The 9,398-nt window shown below is 39.1% G+C and overlaps 1 long non-coding RNA gene across 1 annotated transcript; it reads left to right on the forward strand.

Moving 5' to 3' along the window:
- The first annotated feature begins 286 nt into the window (after nt 1–286).
- Nucleotides 287–5,877, forward strand: LOC120854743. The gene is made up of 3 exons (XR_005719051.1): nt 287–298; nt 2,311–2,316; nt 5,796–5,877. It is a non-coding gene; the product is annotated as an uncharacterized LOC120854743 (long non-coding RNA).
- Nucleotides 5,878–9,398: the final 3,521 nt, after the last annotated feature.

The following is a 9,398-nucleotide window of genomic DNA, read 5'->3' on the forward strand; positions in this document are numbered from 1 at the left end:
CTGAAAGTGAAATCTTCCCCTTAAAACAAATAAGCAAATAATATATAATGCAGTGAAAAAGGGTTATAGTTGATCCACTAAACTTTTTATTCTAAGTTTTCCTGTGAAAGAGGTTATCAGACTCCTGAAAAATAGCTGTTCTTAAAATAGCTTAAGCTGTCTAGTGAATTCAAGTAGAGTAAGGGTGGATTATTGAGGATTCTTTTGGTAGACTGCCCATGTCTAGACCACCCAGATCTCCACCCCACCCCGCCTTACAGAACTGAAGCTTGTATTCTACCTGCAGATGGCACTGTTGGTGATCTGATAATTCTCAGCTTATGCCCTCTTTGGAAATTACCCTCAACTGAGTTGAGCAACTTTTGCTCTCTTCCTAGGCAGGGTAGTGAACCAGCCTGAAAGTGGTTCTTACTGAGGGATCTTAATGGTGTGGCCCCTTTTCCTCAACACAGAGGACTCTGATCCATTATTCCAGGTCCTGAGCTCTGTGGGTTCAGTTGAAGTTTATTGTGATTTCACTGCCTATCATGACTCGCTCTACTCAGTCCTGTTCCCCCTTGAGGACACACATGTTGATCTTGAGCATACTTTCTAGTACATCTCCTAGGTACCAATTTATTTCTCAGGGTTTATTTCTGAATTACTTATGGTCAGCCCAGTGGAGAATAAGAGAAAGGTGAAAGAGCAAGAGGGACATGAAGTTTGAAACAGTGGGTTCAGAAGTCAGGCTTGTCTGGTGTTAACCAATTGTTACCTCCAGAACAGATGCTGGGACAGAATTTGACAAGAATGCTGCTTATTAGGTATCAACACCTTGGCCAATCCCACTGGAGTGTCTGGAGCATTGTCTAACTTTTGCCGGAATGATCAGTCTTTTATGCTTTCATCAATGGTCAGATATGGGCAGCTCTAGGAGGAGTGTGCCCTTGGGTCACAGTTGAGACAAGCCCTGAAGCTGTCAACTGAATACTGTCTGCTGTCAGCACTCCCATCACTTGTGGCAACAAGTCTTCTTTTGAAGGAGAGTGAAGGGAGGGTATCTCTGTCTGCTACATCAGACAATGAATTAAGGTTCTAAAATATATTCATTTTGACGTTGGATATCTACTCAATCACTTAAATTTTATTTTCTCATCTGTAAACTAAAAAGTTGATAGCCAGTTTTTTGGTTGTGAGAATGAAACTAACACAGATAAAGTACTTTCCATAGGCTTACACTGTTGTTCTGGCTATGATTATTAATTAAAGGGACTTTGTGAGTCACTAGTTGGAAGAGTTAAAAGAGAGAGGAAGACATTCCTTTCTGTTATAACAGAAATTTTAACTTAGCCAATTAGAGAATAACAAGCATTACTCAACTTCCTGGTAGTTTGCTTTAACTGGTGGTGGTTGGTTGGTGGTTTAGTCATTAAACCATGTCCAACTCTTGTGATCCCATGGACAGAGGAGCCTGGCAGGCTACAGTCCATGGGATTCTCCAGGTAAGAATACTGGAGTGGGTTGCCATTTCCTTCTCTAGCGGATCTTCCCAACCAAGGAATCGAACCCAGGTCTCCTGCATTGTAGGAGGATTCTCTACCAACTGAGCTACAAGGGAAGCCCTTAACTGGAGGCTCTCTAAAATACAGGTTTTTAAATCCTTTCTATAGAAATCCAAAGACTGTATATCTGGGGATATATCTGGGAGATTGTACTTAAAAAAATCTCACCAGGTGGTTTACCATGTTTGGATACTATTGCCTTAATGAAACAAATGTCCTATCTCCAGGTGTTAAGAGTTCTGCCATTTTGCATGTGAACTGTGTATTTAATGAGTGGGTTCAATCTAGTACTCATGTTTGTTTATTATTCTGCTATTTCCATGGGCAAATCTACCCACACTGTTACCTTACTTGTGAATGATGATAATGTTATATCTGGATGTGAGAAATGTATATTTGAGTTGCCACCTCCATTTCCTGTAGCAGAGCTAAAGAATTGTGTTTTAACACTTAGTCTTTGACTCCAGTTCTTAACACATAGCTCCTAAAACATTTTTAATTTCCGAATGATGAAAGGAACTTACACTGAGCTCTCAAATCTCTTTAAATTTCCTGTGTGATCAAAGCATCTTTTGTTCTAATAAAATGACTTCTGGTAGGCTCCTGGATGGGCCCTCCTCACCAGAAAGATCAAGTCATGATTAGAAGTGCAAAAGTTTGGGCCACTCCACCTCCATCTTTCAGGAAGGGGAGAGGGGCTGGAATGGAGCTAGTAACCGATCATGTGTAAATGATGAGGCATTATCATAAGAGTTTTAGAGAGGAGAAGTGAACAGTAATATAAACTGGGACATTCACAGCAGATACATTTGAATAAACATTTCCCTGAAAATGATATACAATGACAAGTGAACATGTAAGAAGATTCTCAACATCAGTAGTCATTAGGGAAGCAAATTAAAACCACAAGTAGGTGGAACTTCACAACCAGTGAGATGGTTATAATTTTTAAAAAGGCAAGTAACAAGATTTGATAAAGTGATGGAGAAATTTATTAGAATCCTGGTATGTTAATAGTGGGAATGTAAAATAATCATTGTAGAAAACAGTTTTTCAGTTTCTCAAAAGTTAAACATAGAATTTGCATCCCTATGGCCTGTAGCCCATCAGGCTCCTCTCATGGGATTCTCCAGACAAGAATACTGGAGTGGGTTGCCACTTCCTTCTCCAGGAATCAAACCTGGGTTTCCTGCACTGCAGGCAAATTCTTTACCATCTGAGCCCTCAGAGAAGCCCCTAAAATTATTACACGACCCAGTAGCTATACTTCTATGTATATACCCCAAATAATTAAAAACTGATACTCAAAAGAAAACATGGGCACACTTTTTCACAGCAGCAAAATTCATGAGAGCTACAGGGTTGAAGCAGGACAATGTCCATCAATTGAAGAATGGACAAATAAATCACAGTATATACAAATGATGAATATTATTTAGCCATAAAAAAGAATGAAGTATTGACCCATGCTACAATATGGCTGAACTTCAAAAATATTAAGTGAATGAAATCAGAGATGGATGACATATTGTATGATTTCATTTATATAAAATTTTCTGAATAGGTAAATCCATAGAGACAGAATGCAAATTGGGTGTTGCCAGGGGCTGGGCATAGGGGATAATTCAAAGCAACTGCTTCCTTTTGTGCTGAAGAAAATGCATGGAACAAGATAGAAATGGTGGATGCACAACATCGTGAATGCATGAAATGCTTCTGCCTTTGATAGCATGCCTTCAACAATACCAAAATAGATAATTATGAGGCATAGGAATTTCACCTCAATAAAAATAAATCACTTTGAATTTAAGATCTCCCTTAAGAATGCAATGTAGGCAATTGCAAAGATTAGTCCATTGACCCAACTGCTCTTCTTTTTTTACCAGACAGAATGTGTTTTACTATGTTAGAGGAGAGACCCCCTGGAGTGGGGGTGGGGAGGGTGGAACTTGACAATTTTAGCGTGAAGCATGTTTATAAAGGGCTTCCCAGGTGGCTCTAGTGGTAAATAACCTGCCTACCAATGCAGGAGACATAAGAGATGCAAGTTTGTTTCCTGGTTTGGGAAGATCTCCTGGAGGAGGGCAGGGCAACCTACTCCAGTATTCTTGCCTGGAGTGTTTCATAGATTGAGGAGCATGGAGGGCTATAGTCTATAGGGCTGCAAAGAGTCAGACTCAACTGAAGCGACTTAGCTCATATGTACAGATGTTTATGAAGAAATCATTGAAGAAGCCATTGATCATCAGCACATCACATCAGCAAGGGCCGACTTGGAGTAGCACAAATTAAGTGAAGAATATATGAGGTTATTGACCAAAATAGAGACTAGGACTGAATTCAAATTTTTCCATAATTTTAGTGAGCTTTTCCTCCATGTGGGTAAATGTGAGTCTTCATCTATATAGAAGTTTTCCTTGATAATAAGTTTTCTTGCCAATCTATCTGCTGGCTTTATTATCAGTCTCTTCTCTCTGAGGTGTGTGTGTGTGTGTGTTTAAATAATTTTTAAAATAGTTTTGAAAGCTTTGTTAGTGAGTGCTTCACATGAAGTCTTGAAGGAAAATTTTAACCAAGATGAGAATGAAAGTCAATGATTGGAAGACCCTTGTTTGTGAGGATTTGATTATTCCACCATGAAAACCAAAGCATGTCTTATATGGTCTCCATTTCCTAACATTAATTCTCTAGTGCTAGTCCTTATTTTTCATTTTAAATATTGAATATGACTTTTTAATTGAAACTTTCTGGCAGGTAACTCAATTCAATTGGGGAAGAGTCTTTTCCCATTTGTTTAAAAAATAGATTTTTATTATCATTCTTCTGGGGAGTGTTTTATATTTTGCAGTACATGAATATAACTTAACTTCTAACCAGATATTTTGCACTGACTTTCATGGTGAAATGGGGAGGTGGGGAGTGGTCATATCAGGACTGTTCTGTCTAATAGAGAACAAAGATAAGGTCACTATTTTTCATCTCTGTGACAAAATCGACCTCGAGGCAACAATTTTTCTGCATGCCATTTTTATTAGTCTTATTTGAAGCCAAAGAGATTTCTTCCAAGGTCTGCTGGGGAAGAGAGAGTCAGATGTCAAAAATTAATCTCCTACAGAATTCACATAAAAAATAAAAGACATCAAGATAGACTCTTGATGAAAATATGCTTCGATGAACAATCTTATTTAGGGTTTAATCACTTTAGACTGAATGATATATTTCATTGTAATCAATTCTGATGACTAGTCAAGTATAGTAGTCTCATTCCTAAATCTCAAAGAAAAGTTCTGTGGTGTGTTAATTTTGTATTCCTGGAATTTAGAGGAGTATCTAGCTCACTCCCTTGACTCAGTGAATTAATAAATTTAAAAAATGAACCAAACATTTTCCTCTTATAATATCCTTCTCTCTCAAATATTCTCTCTAATCTTATCTGTTATGGTCACTCTTCCTCACTTTATCACCTGATATTTGAAGTACACATTAACAGCATCTTTCCAATTCGATGTACTTTATCCATCCAACTTTATTTTTCCCAACTTTCTAATTCAAACCCTCTCAATTCTACTCAGTGTTCCATAGCTAGTCTTAGTTTGGTTCCTTTTCCCATTCTGCCTCTCCATGGAGAACATTTATAAAACTGGACACTCTGGTCAAACAAAACAACGTAGAAGTTCTATAGTGTAAACAGTCTGCCTGATTGAATGTTCTCTGGGCAAGGACTTTGATTTTAAGAGTTAAGTCTTCTCCAGTACAGCTGTCACTATATAACCATAATTAAAAGGATTGTTGTTCAGTTTCACAGCCATGTCCAACTTTCTGCAACCCTATGAACTGCAGAAAGTCAGGTCTCCCTGTCCCTCACAATCTCCTAAAGTTTGCTAAAGTTGGTGTGTATTACATCAATGATGCCATCCAGCCATCTCATCCTCTGATGCCCTTCTCCTTCTGCCCTTAGTCTTTCCTGGCATCAGGGACTTTTCCAATGAGTCAGCTGTTCGCATCAGGTGACCAAATTACTGGAGCTTCAGCTTCAGTATCAGTCCTTCTAATGAGTATTCAGGGTTGATTTCCCTTAAGATGGGCTGGTTTGATCTGCTTGCTGTCCAAGTAACTCTCAGAAGTCTTTTTTAGCACCACAGTTCAAAGGCATCAATTTCTGGTGCTCTGCCTTCTTTATGGTCCAGCTGTCACAACTGTATGTAGTCACTGGGAAGAACATAGCCTTGACTATACAGACATTTGTCTGCAAAGTGATGTCTCTGCTTTTCAACACACTGCCCAGGTTTGACATAGCTTTCCTGCCTAGAAGCAATTGTCTTCCGATTGCATGGCTGCAGTCACTGTCCTCAGTGGTTTTGGAGCCCAAGAAGAGGAAATCTGTCACCACTTCTACTTCCTCCCCAACTATTCACCATGAAGTAATGGGGCCAGATGACACGATCTTAGTTTTTTTTTTTTTTCAATATATAATTTTAAGCCAGCTCTTTCACTCTCCTCCTTTACCCTCTCAAGAGGTTCTTTAGTTCCTTTTCATTTTCTGTCATTAGAGTGGTATCACCCACATATCTGAGGTTGTTGAAGTTTCTCCCATCTATCCTGATTCCAGCTTGTAACTCATCCAGCCTGGCATTTTCCATGCTGTACTCAGTGTATAGGTTAAGTAAACAGAGTAACAGCAGACAGCCCTGTCATATTCCTTTCTCAATCTTGAACCAATCAGTTGTTCCACACAGGGTTCTAACTGTTGCTTCTTGACCTGAATATAAGTTTCTTAGGAGACAGGTAAGATGGTCTGATATTCTCATCTCTCTCTGAGATTTCCACAGTTGTTATGAACCACACAGTCAAAGGCTATAGCATAGTCAATGAAACAGAGAGACATGTTTTTCTGAAATTCCCTTGTTTTCTCTATAATCCGGCAAATGTTGGCAATTTGATCTGTAATTCTTCCTTTTCTAAACCCATCTTGGACATCTGGAAGTTCATGGTTCACATAATGCTGAAGCCTAGCCTGCAAGATTTTAGGCATGACCTTACTAGTATGGGAGATGAGTACAATTGTCTGATGGTTAGCACGTTCTTTAGTACTGCTCTTCTTGGGAACTGGGATGAGGATTGACCTTTTCCAGCCCTGTGGCCACAGCTGGGTCTTCCAGATTTTCTGACATATTGAGTGCAGCACTTTGATAGCATCATCCTTTAGGATTTTGAGAAGCTCTACTGGTATTCCATTGGATCCACTAGCTTTGTTGACAGCAGTGCTTCCTAAGACCCACTTGACTTCACACTCCAGGTCTGGCACCTGGTGAGAGACCACATCATCATAATTATACAGTTCATTAAGATCTTTTTTGTGTGGTTCTTCTGTGTATTTTTTCCATCTCTTCTTGATCTCTTCTAAGTTTACTAGGGTCTCTACTGTTTCTTCTTTATTGTGCCCATCTTTCGGTGAAATGTTCCCTTGATAGTTCCAATTTTCCTGAAGAGATCTCTAGTCTATCTCTTTCTGCTTTTTCTTGTCTATTTTTATGCACTATTCATTAAAGAAGGTCTTCTTTTCTCTCCTTGCTATTCTTTGGGATGTTGCATTTACTTGGATGTACCTTTCCCTTTCTCCCTTTCTTTTCACTTTTATTCTTTATTCTGCTATTTGTAAATCCTTCTCAGATAACCACTTTGCCTTGTTGCTTTTCTTTTTCTTTGGAATGGTTTTGTTTGTTGCCTCCTGTACAATATTATGGACCTCCATCAACAGTTCTTTAAACACACTGTTTACTAGATCTAATCCCTTGAATCTATTCGTGACCTCCAATGCATAGGACATTTGGTTTAAGTTTTACATAGCTGGCCTAGTGATCTTCCCCACTTTCTTTAGTTTAAACCTGAATTTTGCTATGAGAAGCAGAAGATCTAAGCCACAGTCAGCTCCAGGTCTTGTTTTTACTGATGGTATACAGATTCTCCATCTTCAGCTACAAAGAATGTGATCAGATTGATTTTGGTATTGACCATTAAGTGATGTCCATGTGTAAAGTCATCTCTTGCATTGTTGCAAGAGGATATTTGCTATGACTAGTGTATTCTCTTGGCAGAATTCAATTACCCTTTGTTCAGCTGCATTTTGTTCTCCAAGGCCAAACCTGCCTGTTACTCCACGTATCTCTTGACTTCCTACTTTTGCATTTCAATCCCCAATGATGAATAGAACATTTTTTTCTGGTGTTAGTTCTAGGAGGTCTTCTAGATCTTCATAGTACTGATCAACGGCAGTTTCTTCAGCATTGGTGGTAGTGTTGAATTGAATTACTGTGATGTTAAATGACTTGCCTTGGAAATGAACTGAGATCACTCTATCATTTTTGAGGTTGCACCTGATTACTGCACTTTGTACTCTTTTGTTGATTATGAGGGCTACTCCATTTCTTCTACGGGACTCTTGTCCACCGTAGTAGATATAATGGTCTTATGAATTAAATTTGCTGATTCTCATCCATAAAATCAGAAGATGTCTAATTAAAAGGATTGTTGAAGCTATATTTATGTCAGTGCTAATGCACTTATTTGGGTGTCTATGTATTCTCTGTTAGAGTAATGTTCATCAGTAAGTTGTCCAAAAATACACATGAGTGTATATGCACAAAAGAAGTGGCTTTACCTTTCCCTTGGGTACAAAGCTAGTGGAGGTGATGGAATTCCAGTTGAGCTATTTCAAATCCTGAAAGATGATGCTGTGAAAGTGCTGCACTCAATATGCCAGCAAATTTGGAAAACTCAGCAGTGGCCGCAGGACTAGAAAAGGTCTGTTTTCATTCCAATCCCAAAGAAAGGCAATGCCAAAGAATGCTCAAACTACCACACAATTGCACTCATCTCATATGCTAGTAAAGTAATGCTGAAAATTCTCCAAGCCAGGCTTCAGCAATACATGAACTGTGAACTTCCAGATGGTCAAGCTGGTTTTAGAAAAGGCAGAAGAACCAGAGATCAAATTGCCAACAGCTGCTGAATCATCGAAAAAGCAAGAGGGTTCAAGAAAAACATCTATTTCTGCTTTATTGACTATACCAAAGCCTTTGACTGTGTGGATCATAATAAACTGTGGAAAATTCTGAAAGAGATGGGAATACCAGACCACCTGACCTGTCTCTTGAGAAACCTATGTGCAGGTCAGGAAGCATCAGTTAGAACTGGACATGGAACAACAGACTGGTTTCAAATAGGAAAAGGAGTATGTCAAGGCTGTATATTGTCACCCTGCTTATTTAACTTACATGCAGAGTACATCACGAGAAACCCTGGGCTGGAAGAATCATAAGCTGGAATCAAGATTGCCGGGAGAAATATCAATAACCTCAGATATGCAGATGACACCACCCTTATGGCAGAAAGTGAAGAGGAACTAAAAAGCCTCTTCATGAAAGTGAAAGAGGAGAGTGAAAAAGTTGGCTTAAAGCTCAACATTCAGAAAACTAAGTTCTGGTCCCATCACTTCATGGGAAATAGATGGGGAAACAGTGGAAACAGTGTCAGACTTTATTTCTTTGGGCTCCAAAATCACTGCAGATGGTGACGTTAGCCATGAAATTAAAAGACGCTTACTCTTTGGAAGAAAAGTTATGACCAACCTAGACAGCATATTGAAAAGCAGAGACGTTACTTTGCTAACAAATGTCCGTCTAGTCAAGGCTATGGTTTTTCCAGTGGTCATGTATGGATGTGAGAGGTGGACTGTGAAGAAGGCTGAGTACCAAAGAATTGATGCTTTTGAACTGTGGTATTGGAGAAGACTCTTGAGAGTCCCTTGGACTGCAAGGAGATCCAGCCAGTCCATTCTGAAGGAGATCAGCCCTGGGA

This window comes from Oryx dammah, unplaced genomic scaffold, assembly GCF_014754425.2.
Source record: "Oryx dammah isolate SB20612 unplaced genomic scaffold, SCBI_Odam_1.1 HiC_scaffold_27, whole genome shotgun sequence".
NCBI lineage: Eukaryota > Metazoa > Chordata > Mammalia > Artiodactyla > Bovidae > Oryx > Oryx dammah.